General features: G+C 37.7%; 1 protein-coding gene across 2 annotated transcripts in view; it reads right to left on the reverse strand.

The window, feature by feature from the left end:
* The window catches only part of ADAMTSL1 (ADAMTS like 1), a 797,811-nt gene that overhangs the window by 418,489 nt on the left and 360,020 nt on the right, over positions 1 to 19,302 (reverse strand). The window lies entirely within an intron of this gene.

The raw sequence follows: 19,302 nt of genomic DNA on the forward strand, positions 1-19,302 counted from the left end.
CGAATAGCCAAAGCAATCTTGAGAAAGAAGAATGGAACTGGAGGAATCAACTTGCCTGACTTCAGGCTCTACTACAAAGCCACAGTCATCAAGACAGTATGGTACTGGCACAAAGACAGAAATATAGATCAATGGAACAAAATAGAAAGCCCAGAGATAAATCCACACACATATGGACACCTTATCTTTGACAAAGGAGGCAAGAATATACAATGGAGTAAAGACAATCTCTTTAACAAGTGGTGCTGGGAAAACTGGTCAACCACTTGTAAAAGAATACCAGAGTTCTTAAGGACAATAACACTTATATTAGGCTCGTGAAGCTTTGCCTTTGATTACCTAAAACCAAAGAGTGCCATTAAGTAAGAACAGGTTACTGTATTTCTCTGAGTACTTCCTGCCTTTCAAATATGGACTCATGGGCAGAGAATTTCAAAATAAGATCGTTCATCTGCTTATCTCTCTCTCTTTTCTAATCATCCAAAAGAAAACTATGTGCTCTTTACAAGAGAACAGGCCTAAAACCATATCAGCAACTCACGCCAGGAAGACTCTGTGTCCTTTAGACTGTGGGTCTGAAAATAACCATGATTTGGACAAGACCAACAGTTTGAGAGCCCCAATCAGGGCTTCATGGAGTACTAGAGTACTGCTTTCCTCCTTCACTTCAAGTGAAACTTTCAGTGTTTATGGGAGCCAGAGAGCAGGAGGGGTTCCCCTAGGAGCCAGTTAAAATACTTCTCCATTTCTGGGGCTTTTTACAAAGACCTCAAGAGGAATAACAAATTCTGAGAACACCCAAGAGAACCAAGTGCAAATACACTGTTGGGCTGCTTTTCACGTTCCATAGACACATTATCATAAGAGTTTCTTTTGGGAATTGACACTTGGTACCAATGAACTTGACCATTAAAAAAGAAGTTATATGAACCTGTGGACACTGTGTGTAATGCTATCCTCAGATGCTCACTATCCTAATGCATGGGTCAAGCTGGATGCAGAAAACCTAGGGACTAGAACTGGAGGTGCATGCACCGCAGATGGTTAGCAGTGCTCTTGCTTTGCACGAGGGAGAAAAGGAGTTAGAAGACATGTCATACCTGTGACTCTCCTAAATCTCAAGTTCTCATTTTGCCCTTAGATCTCTTTGTCTCACTCTTGTGCTTAAAAAAGTCATTCTTTAATGTTCCGTGTTTTATTCTATGTTTAAAACAGAATATCTTTCATGAGAATCAAAATGAGCCTTGTTTATGTAGAAACTTAATTTGTGTGACACTTGGTCCAAATAGGAGTCAATTCAACACTGTCCTTTCTTCAAAAAGTATCTATATAAAAACACATGAATCTAGAGCCAGACATCTTGGAATGTGAAGTCAAGTGGGCCTTAGAAAGCATCACTATGAACAAAGCTAGTGGAGGTGATGGAATTCCAGTTGAGCTATTTCAAATCCTGAAAGATGATGCTGTGAAAGTGCTGCACTAAATATGCCAGCAAATTTGGAAAACTCAGCAGTGGCCACAGGACTGGAAAAGGTCAGTTTTCACTCCAATTCCAAAGAAAGGCAATGCCAAAGAATTCTCAAACTACCACACAATTGAACTCATCTCACATGCTAGTAAAGTAATGCTCAAAATTCTCCAAGCCAGGCTTCAGCAATACGTGAACCATGAACTCCCTGATGTTCAAGCTGGTTTTAGAAAAGGCAGAGGAACCAGAAATCAAATTGTCAACATCCACTGGATCATGGAAAAAGCAAGAGAGTTCCAGAAAAACATCTATTTCTGCTTTATTGACTATGCCAAAGCCTTTGACTGTGTGGATCACAATAAACTATGGAAAATTCTGAAAGAGATGGGAATACCAGACCACCTGACCTGCCTCTTGAGAAACCTGTATGCAGGTCAGGAAGCAACAGTTACAACTGGACATGGAACAACAGACTGGTTCCAAATAGGAAAAGGAGTACGTCAAGGCTGTATATTGTCACCCTGCTTATTGTCACCTGCTTATTTAACTTCTATGCAGAGTACATCATGAGAAACGCTGGACTGGAAGAAACACAAGCTGGAATCAAGATTGCCGGGAGAAATATCAATAACCTCAGATATGCAGATGATACCACCATTATGGCAGAAAGTGAAGAGGAACTTAGAAGCCTCTTGATGAAAGTAAAAGAGGAGAGCGAAAAAGTTGGCCTAAAGCTCAACATTCAGAAAACGAAGATCATGGCATCCAGTCCCATCACTTTGTGGGAAATAGATGGGGAAACAGTGGAAACAGTGTCAGACTTTATTTTGGGGGGCTCCAAAATCACTGCAGATGGTGACTGCAGCCATGAAATTAAAAGACACTTAATTCTTGGAAGAAAAGTTATGACCAACCTAGATAGCATATTCAAAAGCAGAGACATTACTTTGCTGACTAAGATCCGTCTAGTCAAGGCTATCGTTTTTCCTGTGGTCATGTATGGATATGAGAGTTGGACTGTGAAGAAGGCTGAGCACCGAAAAATTGATGCTTTTGAACTGTGGTATTGGAGAAGACTCTTGAGAGTCCCTTGGACTGCAAAGAGATCCAACCAGTCCATTCTAAAGGAGATCAGCCCTGGGATTTCTTTGGAAAGAATGATGCTAAAGCTGAAACTCCAGTACTTTGGCCACCTCATGCAAAGAGTTGACTCATTGGAAAAGACTCTGATGCTGGGAGGGATTGGGGGCAGGAGGACAAGGGAACAACAGAGGATGAGATGGCTGGATGACATCACGGACTCGATGGACGTGAGTCTGAGTGAACTCCGGGAGATGGTGACGGACAGGGAGGTGTGGCATGCTGTGATCCATGGGGTCGCAAAGAGTCGGACACGACTGAGTGACTGAACTGAACTGAACTGAGAATGGGGGTTATCAGCATCCTGGAGGTGGAGAAGTTGGAGAGATGTCTTTTAAGGGACTGAACTTACAACTAGTAGATAAATGAGTCCTGGAGATCTAAAGAACAGCTTAGTAATTATAGACAAGACTGCATTATAAACTTCAGAACTGCTGAGAGACTAGATCTTAATTGTTTCCACTATAAAACAGCAACAATAATTTATGTGACATGAGAGAAAACATTAACAGTCATACTGCAATGTATATATGGATTAAATCAACTTGCATGCCTTAAACTTGTACAACATTTTATGTCAATTACACCCCAATGAAAAGTATCTATAGATGACTATGCTTATATTGTATATTCATGCTGTACTATATCTCTAAATAATAGAAATGTTCTAGTATGCATCCTTAGTGGTTTATCAATATTAATAGAAGTATTTTTAACAAACATTATGAATGTTCACTGACTCTGAATATGAATCCTCTTCTATGCACCCAACCCCCTCAGCCATGTGCTCCCAGACAACCACCTATGTCTAATAAGAAATTCACTTACAAGAGTATCCATAACAAATCATGTTTAATCTGGTAACATTTGCCAATGAAAAATTGATCTTAAATATAAAAAAATGTCTTTGACCTTCTTCATAGCAAACTTCAGGGTTTTTTTTTTTTCCCTCTCATTTAAGGTTAAAGCTCCTTCATCAGACAAAGCCACCAAAATTCTAGGAGTAATGTATTCTCAACACACACGCAGCCTCCTGTGGAAAAGGGCCTTTGAAACAAGGAGACAGAGGTCTTTGGTGCTGTGAGACATACACATGCAAACAGAAAAAACATGTCCCCTATTAAGCACTCAGTTGAAACGTCCCGGAATCTCGCAGAGGATGTCATTGCTTTGCACTGCCTCCTGCATGTGATAAATCACGTAGCTCAAACAGATCAGTGCACAGGGAGAGATTTATTTATTTATTTTTTCTGGCTAGCTAGATATGCAAGCCAAACTATTATGACAACTTGATAAATGCAGCTTTTGAAAATGCTTTCTGTTGTAATAATACGACAAACAACAAGGAGGCATGCAGCCAGGCATCATCCATCAGGTGAGCTGGCCGGGAACAGACATGGCCCTGGTGTCATACCAGCTCTTCTCCATCTGCCAGGAACTTTGATGAGGCCTAAAGAACCAAAAGGAGAGTGCACCCCAAAGCTGCATTTTGAAAACAATTTTAAACTGAAGAGGGGGTAATGGAATCTCACCCTGAAAAAGCAGTGCCATAAACTGAGTCCTCGGTGTGAAAGTGTTTCTTTGGCATAGGTAATGTATTTTTGTAACCTTAGTTTTACAATTCAACACTTCTGCTCTATGCTAATCTTTCATTATAAAAACGTCCTGAAGGCTGTGCCAGCTTGGAAACTCTGATTTATGTATACAGAGACAGTTACTATAACTTCACGTGCAGATTGAATTCAATATAAATGGAAACCATGTAGGTTTAGGGAAAACAGTCTAAGATGACATCTCTGGATATTTGCTCTTCTCTTGACTCTAGGGAACTAAGGAAAGTGTCTTTATATTTTTACAGATTCTTGAGCAGCAGCTCAGAGTCTGCAAAGCTGCTCAATTAAAAGTTAGACCCATGAGTATATTATAGACTGAATTTTGGAGTTTGTCCTGTGAGTTTTCAATTGGTTTACTCGCTATTATGAGTGTTTGGTATGTTCTAAATTATGACTAGAAAAACAAGTGCCAACTTTTTTCCCCAAACAAGTATGATTTTACATATCTCTGCCTTGTCTTCAAAGACAGACATGCTACAACAAAGCATCAAGTTCTCACAAATATGGGCTAGGGTTATGAAAGGGAGGAGTGTGCTCATGTAATCAAAAGAGAAGAACGTAAGAACAATGACACTGGAAACCACCGTGCTCATGCCCAGCTTCTAATGAAACCAGAAACTGCTCCAAGTAGACTTCTCAGATAATCTAATGAGACAATATACAACACACCATCTCAAAGTGAAGATGAGCCCCTGCGCAAGATGCTCGGGTTCACAAGCTTTGGTGGAATGCTTTCTGATTCACAGTCACTTCACACATTTATTGAGCGTTCAATGGGAACCAGTACTAAGCCAGGCATTGTGAAAGGTACAACAATGAGCACTCCCCTGACCCTTCTCAAAGCCATAATTAAGTTGTAAAGAAGTCCATGAGTCCAAACAGAACACATATCAGTACAACAACGTAGGATCAACAACTAATGGGCATGGTCTGGAAACTAAATATGGAGAAACTGGACAGAGGGACCAATTGATGAGAGACAGAAGTAACTTATGAAGGTGATGTCTTAGGAGGGGTGTCATTATGGGCCATTTGAGTCCCAAGAGGGTGACGGGAGAAGGGAGAATTCAAGAAACAGCCTTGGCCTGTGAGCCACAACTACTACAGTCCATGCTCCAGAGCCTGTGCTCCATAATAACAGAAGCCACAACAATGAGAAGACCTTGCACCAAAACTAGAGAGAAGCCCTGATTCCCTGCAACTCACTGCAAGAGAAAGCCCTTGCACAGCAGTGAAGACCCAGCACAGCCAAAAATTATTTAATCAATTAATTAAAAAAAAAAAAAACACAGCCTACCCTCCCTACTCCAGCTTCTTAAAGTATGGCAGTAGGTTTCTGGCCCCCACAGTCAATTCAGTCAATTCATTCAGTCTTGACTGAGAGCTTAGAGTGTGCAAAACAGGAAGCTATAAAGGAAAGCCAAGATAAAACCTGTGCCCATGGTGCCGAGAGTTTAGCGGAGGACAGGGTCTTATAGATAACTATAACACAAGTCAAGCTATGTAAAAGTCACTAAAAATGGTGAAAACAGTGCTTTAGAAATACAGCAAAGGGAGACTGGGGGGCCACTGCTGGAAGTAACTTTAAACAACTGAGGGCTTGTGGGCAGGGGCTGCAGGAGGTGTTGTAAGAAGAGGGCTCATCAGGAGAAGAGCCACAGAGTTGGTAGCGTGGCCCCCAGTTGAAAGGATCAGGACACAGATCTGCAGCCACTCAGGATGCTTGTTACTTTCAGAAAATGATTTTTTTAAATGTATTTTTGCCTATTTGTTTTTCTGCTTTGTAGTTTGTGTGATCTCTGAGCCCCAGTGCCCAGCGAAGCATGTCAGCACTCCATAAGCTTTTATTGAAAAATGGAATGAAGAAGGGAGGGAGGGAGAGGGAGGGAAAGAAGAGGGAAGAGAGGGAAGAGAGGAGAGGGGAAGGAAGGAAGGAAGGAAGGGAGGGAGGGATGAAGGTGCAGAACAGAGCGAAATGCTATACGGATAATTTCAGGTCACAAAGAAATTTTGGCCTCATATTGATCTAATTTTTGACCCTGAAACCCAATTAAAATCTTTCTAAAATAAATCAAAGATGAAAAGTTTAAAATGAAATTAAATAGCTACTAAAGGAAAGAAACTTTGGCTCTTTTCTACAGACATGTTTACTTTCACATATTTACTCAAAGTTGTATTTGTCTCTGCAATGCATTTGTCCCCTTGGAGAGAGGGCAAGGGGTGGGAGCCCAGGGACTGCTGCCTTTGGCTTGAGATCCACCAGCAGGAAGGACATGCACTTTATAATACATACACACATGCCATAAGGTTTGCAAATGATCTTACACTTGCTCAGTAGCCAAGAGAGGCAAAGAATGAGAATAAAAACAAATGTGTTTTAGCAACATCAAGTCCAACTTTTCCATCTTCCCCAGGAGGAAAATGTACATTATGAAACTCTAGGACTCTCACAACCTCACCCCATACAACCCTGGAGCTGGGAATTTATGAATTATTTTGGCTAGAGACAAAAGTTCTTCAATCCACCCATATCACCCAGATGTCTGATGCAAAATGAGAGCCTGGAGAATCACAACATTTTTCTTTAAAACTATTCATATTCAGAGCAGTTTTTACTCCTCTTTGTATCTTACAGCAAAATGGGTCACATATTTGATGTGGAGTTGAAAGGCACCTTAGACATTCTTTCAATATAAATATGTATTGAACACCTAATCTGTTCCAAGCACTGTCCACGTGACATCATAGCCTGTGTGTGAAGCCGCTCAGTCATGTCTGACTCTGTGCAACCCCATGGACTGTAGCCTGCCAGGCTCCTCTGTCCATGAGATTCTCTAGGCAAGAATACTGGAGTGGGTTGCTGTGCCCTCCTCCAGGGGATCTTCCTGACCCAGGTCTCTTAGATCTACCTGCATTGGCAGGTAGGTTCTTTACCACCAGTGGGAAGCTCAAGACATCATGGATGACCCACTAAATCCCACATCCAATGTCATACAGCTAGAAAAAAGTAGGGCCAAGAGTCACAATTAGTAGTTTGATAAAAGAATAAAAAGGATAATTCACAAAATAGGATAAAGTTTCTAACAGAGACAATGAAATACATTGTTTTGTCTTTTTAAGATCCAGGTTCCCGAATAGTTGACTGCTTCCCACAGGAAAGGATCTCTTATCTTGACTAGTAAGTCCCACTCCAAAGGCAAAGTAGAGGCTGGCCCTTAAGCTATTTGAACTTGGCATATGTAGTTATGGGCTTTGGCTGATGATCACACATAGATACGATGCTATCTATTGTTCTATACTTATTTTTTCTGTCTCGAGGTAAATAATTCATTCCCAAGTGTATGTAACTCTGATATCTCTCTGTTTTTCTTTTGCTCTTAATATCTGGTGTCCCTTTTTCTTTAAATCTCTCTCACAAACACATAAACACACACATCCTTTCTTTCCTCTGCTCCCCATCCTCAAGACTCAGTGGTTGAAACGGAGCAAAACAGATAAACTCCCCTTTTCTGTTGTACAAACTGGGCTCAAATAGAGGAAACAGAATTAAGAAAGTCTTTGGTAGGGGACAGGGATAATGACAGATGCTGAATTGAAGATGGAAAGTTAAACTCTATGGTTGAGAAATTTAATGAGCCTATATGCAGGGCGGGAATAGAGACAAAGATGTAGTGAATGAACCTGTCGACATGGGTGGGGGAAGGAGAGGGTGGGACTAATTGAGAGAGTAGCAATGGCATATATACACTGCCATGTATCAAATAGATAGCTAGTGGGAAGCAGATGTATTAACCCAGGGAGCTCAGCTCAGCGCTCTGTGACTAGAGAGGTGAGATGCGGTTGGGTGGGAGGCAGACACAAGATGGAGGGGATATATGTATACTTAGAGCTGATTCACGTTGTTGGACAGCAGAAACTAATACAACATTGCAAAGCAATTATACTCCAATTAAAAATAAATTTAAAAAAATGAAATTGAGTTTGGAAAGTTGATCTCAGAGAATTTGCATAAATCACGCTAGTTACTAGGCATTAACTTAGTTATTCACTAACAACCTGGAGGCTCACAGAGTCATATCCATAGGCTTAATAATGGAATGGGAAATTTTTTGAGAAAATACTAAGTCTATTCACCACTCTGGGCAAGGTTGATATTGAGTGGGTGGTGGTTTTAGTTGCTAAGTAGTATCCGATTCTTTTGCAGCCCTGCCAGGCTGCTCTGTCCATGGGTTTTACCCAGGCAAGAATACGGGAGTGGGTTGCCATTTCCTTCTCCAGGGGATCTTCCTAACCCAGGAACTGAACTTGTGTCTCCTGCCCTGCAGGCTGATTCTTTACCGCTGAACCACCACAGAAGCTCTCTTGATTTTGAATAATACCAGACAATTGGAGAACTACTCAGAAAGGTTATCGCCATGGCTCACAGGAGTACTGTGGCAAACCATTTCTTTCATATCCTGACATGCTGGTATCTATGACTTCTCTTCCCACATTGCAGATTAAGTCATTTCATAAAAACCTGACTGAGAAATGTTAAGCATAAATAAATCTCTTTACCAGAAAATATATTCTTTTTTTCATTACTCCAGCCTCTAAATTCTTAGATTGCTGGAGACGAATGTCATTGTTTCACTATCACGTCATCCAGTAGAGCAACAGTTCTAAAGTTCTAACAGTGGATACACATTAAAGTTATTAGGAGAGCTCTTACAAAATTACTGATGGTAGAGCTCCAACCCCAGAGATTCTACTTTAATTGATCTCTGGTGGAGCCCTGATATTTGTATCATTTATAAAGCTTTCCAGGTGACTCTACAGTACAGCTGGGTTAAGAACCACTGCTACAGATTACTGTCGTTTAGTTGCTAAGTGGTGTCTGACTTTCGCGATTTCATGGACTGTGGCCTGCCAGGCTCCTTCATCCACGGGATTTCCCAGGCTAGAATACTGGAGTGGGTTGTCATTTCCTTCTCCATGAGATCTTCCTGATCCAGGAATTGAACCCATGTTTCCTGCATTGGCAGGCAGAGTCTTTACCACTGAGCCACCCAGGAATCCCACAGAGTATTACCTATTTACAGAACTTCTATTTACAGAACTATTTAAGAGAAATTCTCTTAGCTCTTAAAATACATTGCAACTATAATCAGTAGAAACTCAATATTATGATAAATTCTCAATAGCAAATGCCTGTTCCTTGAACTTTATATCCTAAGTTATACCTAGGAACTTGTCTAATACATACTAGATGTTCAACAAATATTAACTGAATGCATAAAAACTGAGATTCAGTCTTAAAGGTCATATGTTTCTAAGAATTTATTCATATTTTCTAGGTTTTCCTATTTTTTGGCACATAATGGTTCATAACAGTCCTTATCAGCCTTTTAATTTCTTTTTTTTTTCCAAGGCAAAGACACACAATGTGATTTTGTTTATGTTTAAATCAGTGAAACAAAATATTCACTGCAAGGTACAGACTTTTTAAGCATTAAAAAATCTTATATTTGAATATGAAATATCCTGCTGAAATTGAAAATATGTTTTTATTTTTTTTTAATTTTTATTTTTACTTTATTTTACTTTACAATACTGTATTGGTTTTGCCATGCATTGACATGAATCCGCCACGACTGTACATGAGTTCCCAAACATGAACCCCCCCTCCTACCTCCCACCCCATATCATCTCTCTGGATCATCCTCATGCACCAGCCCCAAGCATCCTGTATCCTGCATTGAACATAGACTGGCAATTCGTTTCTTACATGATAGTATACATGTTTCAATGCCCTTCTCCCAAATCATCCCACCCTTTCCCTCTCCCTCAGAGTCCAAAAGCCCACTCTACACATCTGCATCTGTGTCTCTTTTGCTGTCTCACATACAGGGTCATCATTACCATCTTACTAAATTCCATATATATGTGTTAGTATACTGTATTGGTGTTTTTCTTTCTGGCTTCCTTCACTCTGTATAATCAGCTCCAGTTTCATCCATCTCATTAGAACTGATTCAAATGTATTCTTTTTCATGGCTGAGTAATACTCCATTGTGTATATGTACCACAGCTTTCTTATCCATTCACCTGCTGATGGACATCTAGGTTATTTCCACATTCTGGCTATTATAAACAGTGCTGCGATGAACACTGGGGTACACATGTCTCTTTCAGTTCTGGTTTCCTTGGTGTGTATGTCCAGCAGTGGGATTGCTGGGTACATCATAATGTTTCCTCTTTCATTTCTGATTTTATTTATTTGCATCTTCTTTTTTTTCCCCCTCAGGCTAGCTAAGGATTTGTCAATTTCACCTTTCAAAAACCAAATTCTCGGTTTGGTTAATCTTTTCTATTGTTTTTCTATACTCTATTTGATTTATTTTTGCCCTAGTTCTTATTATTTCTTTCCTCTGCTAAAATGTGGGCTTAGTTTGTTCTTCTTTTTCTAGTTCAGACCAATAGCAAACAAAAACGTTGAAGGAGTAATCTAAAACCTCATGACAAACAAAAGTCCAGGACCAAGTGGTTTCACAGGTGAATTCTAAAAAACATTTTACAAATAATTAATGCAATTTTTCTTAAGTTCTTCCAAAAAAAAAAAAAAAACCAGAAGGAATATTTTCAAACTCAAAACCTGAACAAGAAAAACAAAGCTGGAGGCATCACACTTCTGGTTTCAAACTATATTACAAAGTTATAGTAATCAATACAGTATGGAACTGGACAAAAACAGGCATATAGACCAATGGAACAGAATAAAGAGTCTGGAAACATACCTGTGCCTATACAGTCAACTAATCTTTGACAAGGTGCCAAGAACACAATGGGGAATAGGTAGTCTCTTCAATAAATGGTATTTATTTAAATGGTATAATAGGAAAATTGGATAGCCATTTGCATGAGCCCTTATCTCATACCAAGTAATAAAAATTAACTCAAAAATCTATTTCATCTAAGAAAAATCTAAGTCTTTCATCTGAAAGACTTAAACATGTCTTTATTAAAGTATAAAACTGCTAGAAGAAAACATAGAGAATAAAGCTTCTTGACACTGATGTTAGCAACAATTCATTGATCATAACAGAAGATGCACAGGCAACTAAGGCAAACATTGACAAGTGAAGTTGCATCAAACTAAAGAGCTTCTATACAACAAAGGAAACAATCAACAGAGTGAAAAGTCAACCTATCTAGTGGAAGAAAATATTTACAAACCAAATGTCTGATAAGGGATTAATATCCAAAATATATTTAAAAACTCATATAACTCAAGAATTAAAAAAAAAAACTCAATTAAAAAAATGGTCAAAGGACCTGAATAGACCTTTCTCAAAAAAAAAAAAAATAAATAACAACAACAAAAAAAAACAGACATACAAGTGGACAAAAGATGCATGAAAATATGTTCATCATCACTAACTATCAGAGAAATGCAAATCAAAACCACAAGGGAACATCATTCACATCTGTTAGAATGGTTATCATCAAAAAGATAAGTGGAAGAAGATGCAGAGAAAAGGGAGCCTTGTGCATTGTTAATGGAAATGTAAATTGGTGAAGGCATTATGAAAAACAGTATGAGGATTCCTTGTAAAATTAAAAACAACTACCATATGACCCAGCAATTTCATTATGGGTATAAATCCAAAGGAAATGAAATCTGAATCTTGAATAGGCATATACTCATGTCCATTGTAGCATTATTCATAATATAGTTAAGATATGAAAACAACTTAGAAGGCCCTAGATGAATGGATAAAGAAAATGTGGTACATACATACAATGGAATATTATTTAGTCTTAACAAAAATGGGGATCCTGCCATTTGTGACAGCACAGATGAACTGAAGGACATCATGCTGATTGAAAGAAGCCAGACACAGAAAGACAAATACCAAACGATTTTGCTTATATGTGGAATCTAAAATAGTAAAATTCACTGAAGCGAGAGCAGAACAGTGGTTGCCAAGTACAGCGGCAAGTGGGCGGAGGTGGGGTGAGATGGAGATGTTGGTGAAAGGGGATGAAGTTTCAGTTATGTAAGATGAATGAGTTTTGAAAATCTAAAGTACAGCATGATAATAATGACAGTTAAAAATGCTGTACTTTATACTTGAAATCTGCTAAGAACATAAATTTTAAGTCTTCTCAACACACACACACTCTAAATATATAGAAGGGATGGATACACTACTTGGCTTGATTGTGGCGATCTTTTCATGATGTATTCATTTATCAAAACATCAAGCTGTACACCTTAAATGTACATTATTTTTAGGTATCAAGAATACCTCAATTAATTAGCTTTTTTTAAAAAAGAAAACTGGAGAGAAATGAAAACTTCAGAAAATCTATTGAACTAACCAAATAAGGAATTTTTAAATAAACAGAAAAGGCCAGCCAAGAGTAACAGAGTCCCAGTATGGCTAGCAAAGGTTGTGGACACCAAACGTATTCCCAACCATCTTTTATTCCAACAAACAGGTTTATGGGACAAACCAGGCATAAAGTGGCCCCAAACACTCAGTCATTGCCTTTAGTGTATTCTGCTCCTGAAAGAAGACCAGATCATGGAACAAAACATCCTTCTAAAATATATGACCTGGAATATTAGAAGTACTGGTAATACATTTCGACTAGGCTTTGACCCAAAAGTAAAAGGAAGGCAACCGCAGACTCTCAAACATATATCCCCAAATGTGAAATCTCCTCAATATAAACGACGTGACTAGTCAGACTCATTCTGAATTTGTGTATCTTTCTGTTAAACAAACCTCAGACAAGTCCAAGAAAAACAAGGCTGATAACACACAACATTAGATGAAGAATAACAGATAAATCTTGCTTTGGGGCTCATTTGGGCTGAAAGTTCTAAAACCTCTTAAAACAAGTCTTGTGAACCTTAACTGGATGTTATGACAGAGATGAGGTTAACTTTTTAAAAGAGAAAATTTCTGTTTGAGAAGCCAAATCTTAACATTAAAATTTCTCTTTTGGTATTATTACACATCAAATCTTAACATTAAAAATGTCTTTTGGTACTTATCATTATAAAGTTTATAAATTATTTGCTAACTAAACCATCTATTCATGTAAGTATCAATATTATTATGGGAGAAAAACTGTGTTTGCAATTAAGAAGTCAGAGGAGTTAGCTTATTTTCCCTTAGCACAATTATTATGAAATGACAAGGTTGAATGATCTTCCTTATTCCCATGAGATAAGACTCCTTGGGGCTATTTATTTTAATTTTTCTATGTTTATATTGACAACATTCTAGCAGCCACATCCCTTTAGAATAATATCATAATCTTAATTTTTTTAGGGACCTCTATGGTGTGATGATTTTATCTCTTGTTCATGTAATAATTCTGTTCAACTCAAAAAAAATTGTATTCAAGAATTCAATTCATGGACTTCCCTGGTGATCCAATGGTTAAGAATCCACCTTCCAATATAGGAGATGCAGGTTCTATCCCTGGTCCTGGTTGGGGAGTTAAGATCCCACATGCCCTGGAGCAACTAAGCCTGTGAGCCACAACTAGAAAGAGCCAGCATGCTATAACTAAGACCAACGCAGCCAAAAATAAATAAATAAGTACTTAAAAAAAAAGAATTCAATTTAAAATGTTTTAACTTAAAAAAATGTTTTCAACCTTTATAGGTATGCCTTTTGTTTGTTCTTTGGCCATCTATGAAGTTGACAAGTTTTTCATCTAATCAGTAGTTGGGATTTAATAAAGTACTCATACTCAGTGTATTAATCTATTCTATTAATCTATTAATCCATAATGTTAATTAGTCTGGAGATTGATTTGGCGTTTCAGAAGTAAAAAAGGTCATAAAAGACATTTAAATCTTCTTCAGCCACCAATGCAAAGGTTGACACTACACTTAAAAAGTATCAGCTGACTAAATGCAGTCATAAATGAGCTACAATGAACACCTTTGACCTTGACCTTGACACAGACCCAATACAGTGATAAGTGTGACGTCAGTCACACTACTCTTTTTTTTAATTTACTTTAATTGGAGGCTAATTACTTTACAATATTGTGGTGGTTTTTGATGTACATTGACATGAATCAGCCACGGGTGTACATGTGTCCTCCCATCCCGAATACCTCTCCCACCTCCCTCCCCATCCCATCTCTTTGGGTTGTCCCAGTGCACCAGCTTTGAGTGTCCTGTTTCATGCAGCGAACTTGGACTAGTCATCTATTTCACATATGAGAATATACATGTTTCAATCCTGTTCTCTCAAATCATCCCACTGTTGCCTTCTCCCACAGAGTCCAAAGTCTGTTCTTTATATCTGTGTCTCTTTTGCTGTCTTGCATAAAGGGTTATTACCATCTTTCTAAGTTCCATATATATGCATTAATATACTGTATTGGTGCTTTCTTCCTTTCATAATAGGCTCCAGTTTCATCCACCTCATTAGAACTGACTCAAATGTGTTCTTTTTCATAGTTGAGTAATATTCCATTATGTATATGTACCACAATTTTCTTATCCATTCATCTGCCAGTGGACATCTAGGTTGCTTCCATGTTCTCGCTATTGTAAACAGTTTTGCAGTGAACATTGGGGTACATGCAGACACACTATTCTTAAGTGCCTTATGCATCTGGAATTCCTTTGGGGCAAAGTTAAATGACCCAGCTAAAGACAAACTTAGAGCTCTCAGAAACAGATCTTTAGTATCAAAGTGTTAAAAATATGGTCAAGTAATTTAGGTTGAAGGATTGTTTCCACTAAACTAAACATAATACTAGGTCATTCAGAAAAGTGAATTTGCTAGAAATACTATTTCAGAGTATTACATGGGAGAGATAGAGAACTAGGGAGAGAAGAAGCAGCTTTTTGAGGTAGTTAGTACATTGTTTAATTCACTTGCAAAAAAACAAATGATCATCATAAAGTACAAGTAAGTAGACTCTGTTTTCTAATTTAAAAAATAAAAGCAGACATTATATACTACTTGGCAATTCGCAACAATTGCATTATTAGAGAAAGCCAATGAAACCTAAAGGAATCTCACAGACACTAGCAAAACTCTTAGAAAAAAACTTACACATGGCCTTCTTCCATTGCTCAAACCAAAGTTATAGCAAAATGCAATAATAAATGCTCCAATATCAGAAACTGGGAAAATCAAGCACTGCTTCTTTTCTGTGAGCACAGAGAAAAGACGGGAGAAACGAAGCACATGATTCTGCTCACTGTCTCTCCGGGTCAGGGCTGCTTTCCCAGCCTTAAGCACTGCCAGTTGAGAATGAAGGGTTTTATATGTAATGCTTGTTTATAATTTCACTGTGGTTTTTTTTTTCCACTGATTTTTTTTTTTTCTTCAAAAGATCGCTCTGAGAAGATGTTCTACACTCAGGGGGTTAACCAAGCCTCCTCCAAGCTCCTAGTCCATCAGGGAACATAGTACTTAACTCCAGGAGGAGAGTCATCATCTATTCCATAAAATACATTTTCGCTTCCTTTACAGTTTTATAATATTGGGAATAGAATAATTATTTTCTGATAGATTTAAAGCTTTTAATATCAGACATTAATGTGAACAATGACATCATATCACTAGGACTGGAAAGTTAGCCTGGCAGATTAATGTAGCAAGGGATGGAAGTTACTTGGGGTGAACTGGAATGCTGACCATTTCACTACAACACACATTCTAGTTACCTGCTGGGTCTGTAAGGACATATGCATTCATAACCTCTGATCTTTCCCAAGAGTTAATAAGGTGACTGAATTGAACTTGGATGTATAAATATGGAGTGGAGAGATGAGAGAAAACCCAGTAAGTCCGTTAACCGTTAAAAATGAATTGCCACATTCTTAGATATACCCATCATGTAAAATTAGACATTTAATTTTCAAATACATGAGGTGTTTAAAGTATCTTTGATATTAATTTTTTATTTGATATTAATTTCTCATTTAAATGCTTTCTTTGCTACAATCACTCTTTCAGTCTTTGAATTTTATTGAATGGGCTTCCCTGGTGGCTCAGATGGTAAAGAATCTGCCTCTAATACAGGAGACCCAGGTTTGATCCCTGGGCCAGGACGATTCCCTGGGGAAAGGAATGGTTACCCACTCCAGCAGTCTTTCCTGGAGAATTCCATGGATAGAGGAGCCTGGTGGGCTACAGTCCATGGGGTCACAAAGAGTGACTGAGAGACTAACACTAAATGTATATCACTAAAATAACTTTACTGAGACTTTCAATGTCTAAGTCAAAGATCTCTCTTGGTAAATGTCACATTCCACTTGAATATATGTGGGTTATTTTCAAATATCTTGATATTAATTTCTAACATAATTCTACAGTGATAAAAGAACAGACTCTATGATTTCATTTCTAGACCATTAAATTTTGCACTTTGTTTTATGTCCCTGGAAATATTCCAGAGTCTCCTAGTTTACAGTCTATGGGAACTTGAATAGAGTTTGTATTCTACTGTTGTGTGAAACTGTATAAATCTTAATTATGTTGAATTGGTTCATGGTGCTTTTCAGGTCTACTGTATCTTTCTACTTTTCTATATATTCATTTTATTAAATTTTGAGAGCTTGATATTGAAACACCAACTAAAAATCTTAATTTATCTACTTAAACAATAATTGTAATATATAGTGGAACTATATGTAACTTGGTTCTGTATTTTCAAAGTCTCCTGTAAATGTGTTATAATACTTTCATAATTAAAAAATATGTAAATGAATTTCCACAAAAGACCATCTATGGTAGACTACAAAATTGGTCCCAATTATTTACCAACCTGGCGTCAAATGCCTTTCCTTGTAACATTTTTGCTCTCCCACACTGACTTTGAACTTGGCCAGGTAATTTACTTTGGCCAATGTACATCTTCAGAAAAAATATGACAGAGCTATTTATCTGCGTGCAACATACAGTAGGACACCATTCTTCAACAGGGCTTGTGTTGTGAAGTGACTTTATACTGAACTATACTGACTCTCATGCGAAGAGTTGACTCATCGGAAAAGACTGATGCTGGGAGGGATTGGAGGCAGGAGGAGAAGGGGACAACAGAGGATGAGATGGCTGGATGGCATCACTGACTCGATGGATGTGAGTCTGAGTGAACTCTGGGAGTTGGTGATGGACAGAGAGGCCTGGCGTGCTGCGATTCATGGGGTCGCAAAGAGTTGGACACGGCTGAGCGACTGAACTGAACTGAACTGATTCTGACTCTGATTCTCTTGAGAAAAACAACACATGGGGTGATTCAGCTCTGCAGTCCATTTTTTTCCTATTTCTTTATATTCCTACCAGATTTGGAAATGCCATTTGTTTGAAACCTTTTTTCTTCTTCAAATTCCTAAAGAATAGGTGGTTCACTCTTCTCCCTATTTTTTTTATTATTTCCCATCTACCACAGTATGGGTTTATTCAATGCATTTTTAAAAATATTTGAAAGTCAAATAGGACATATATATGTTTATAAATTTTAGAATTTTCATTCTGCTTTTTCAGTTCATTTTAAGTAGACAACAACCAATATTTTTCATAGTACCTTTTTTTTTTTAAAAAGTGGTCACACCCTTTCTCTTTAAGAAGATTTTTTTTTTTAATTGGAGCCCTTTGCAAAATGTTGTGCTAGTTTCTGCTTTACAATGAAGTATCTTAATAAAATCTTAATGACTGGGGTTTTAATATACTAGGTGACAAACATGGTAGTTTTGAATTTCACAGGACACCCATGTTTGATGATTTGCCAAATGACAGACTTTTGCTTGTGGTTCTAATTCATTCCTGAAGCTGTTTCTCAGTCTCTCACTCAGTACAAGATGCTCACAATGTAACATTTACATTATTGAGCCAATATGAAATTTCCCATAAATTTCTTACCAGCTTTGTGAGACACATGTTTTGACTCATCCCTATAGAATATTTCAGCATGCTAATTTAATTAAATTAATGTAATAGGAATATTCCAAATTTGTACCTTTTGGCTTTACTGTGTACATTTAATTTCAGTTATGTCTCACAGTCCACCATGCAGCAACATGTAGTGAGGATTTACAAAGTTTTGATATTCAAGATTAAGAGAATAGGCGAATTCATAAGGATGAAAGATCTATTCTTTCTATTTAGCTCACAGATCTGGTTTGATATGAAGCAGGCCTCCAAAGAAGACAGACAAACTCACTAGTTGTTTTAACCAACAGGCTCATCTACCAGAATGGCTAAATACCAGAACTGATCTGGTAACTTTCAAGATATGGCTTTTAGTCATGTTTCCCAGTATGTTATTTACACTGGGGCCTCTGTGGAACCAAAATGATCTCTAGTTATCAATGGATCCAGTGAGGAAACATCTATCGAGCTTTCACTATGTCTCAGATTCTACACAGACCTGGAGGATACGGAAAAAAGTAAGACTTGGACCCTGATTTCAAAAAAATTCTCACTCTAATTAGAATAAATTGGTGCTTTCCTGAAGCTACATCTCACCACTTTCTGTTGCTTATGAAAAGTCTAGAAAAATCAGCAGATGCATAATTTGTCCTTCCTCTGTTTCACAGATTAAAATATAGAATAATTTTGATCAAACCTCTTCCTTGCCATATATAATACTTTTCACTGTCAAATAAAATCTTTCAATAAAAATATTACCATAGTATTTTGTATTTTATCGTTTGGAGAAAAATCTAATCATAGACCACACAGCTCAAGAAGTTTTGACTTATCATTATTCTAAGTAAAGACTTTCCAGTCCAACACCTCAAGCCTTTTCCTTTCAGCTTAGGAACTGTGAGCCACTCGTACTTCCCCTTTCATCATCGCTCCCACTATTCACATCCCAACTTCCACAGAAGTTTCTATTCTTCCAAATTTTCTTATATGCACAACTCATCATTCAGGAAACTGAATGACTTTGGGGAACTTCTGACCATTAAAACGTCTAAAAAATCATATTACCTTCATTTTCAAACTAATGGTAACATTAGAATAACATAATAGGCTATTAACACTAATATTTTTGTTTTTAGCCACCACAGTTGTTAAGACGGTACCAAAAGTATAATAAATTATG

Source organism: Oryx dammah, unplaced genomic scaffold, assembly GCF_014754425.2.
Source record: "Oryx dammah isolate SB20612 unplaced genomic scaffold, SCBI_Odam_1.1 HiC_scaffold_1, whole genome shotgun sequence".
Classification (NCBI taxonomy): Eukaryota; Metazoa; Chordata; class Mammalia; order Artiodactyla; family Bovidae; genus Oryx; species Oryx dammah.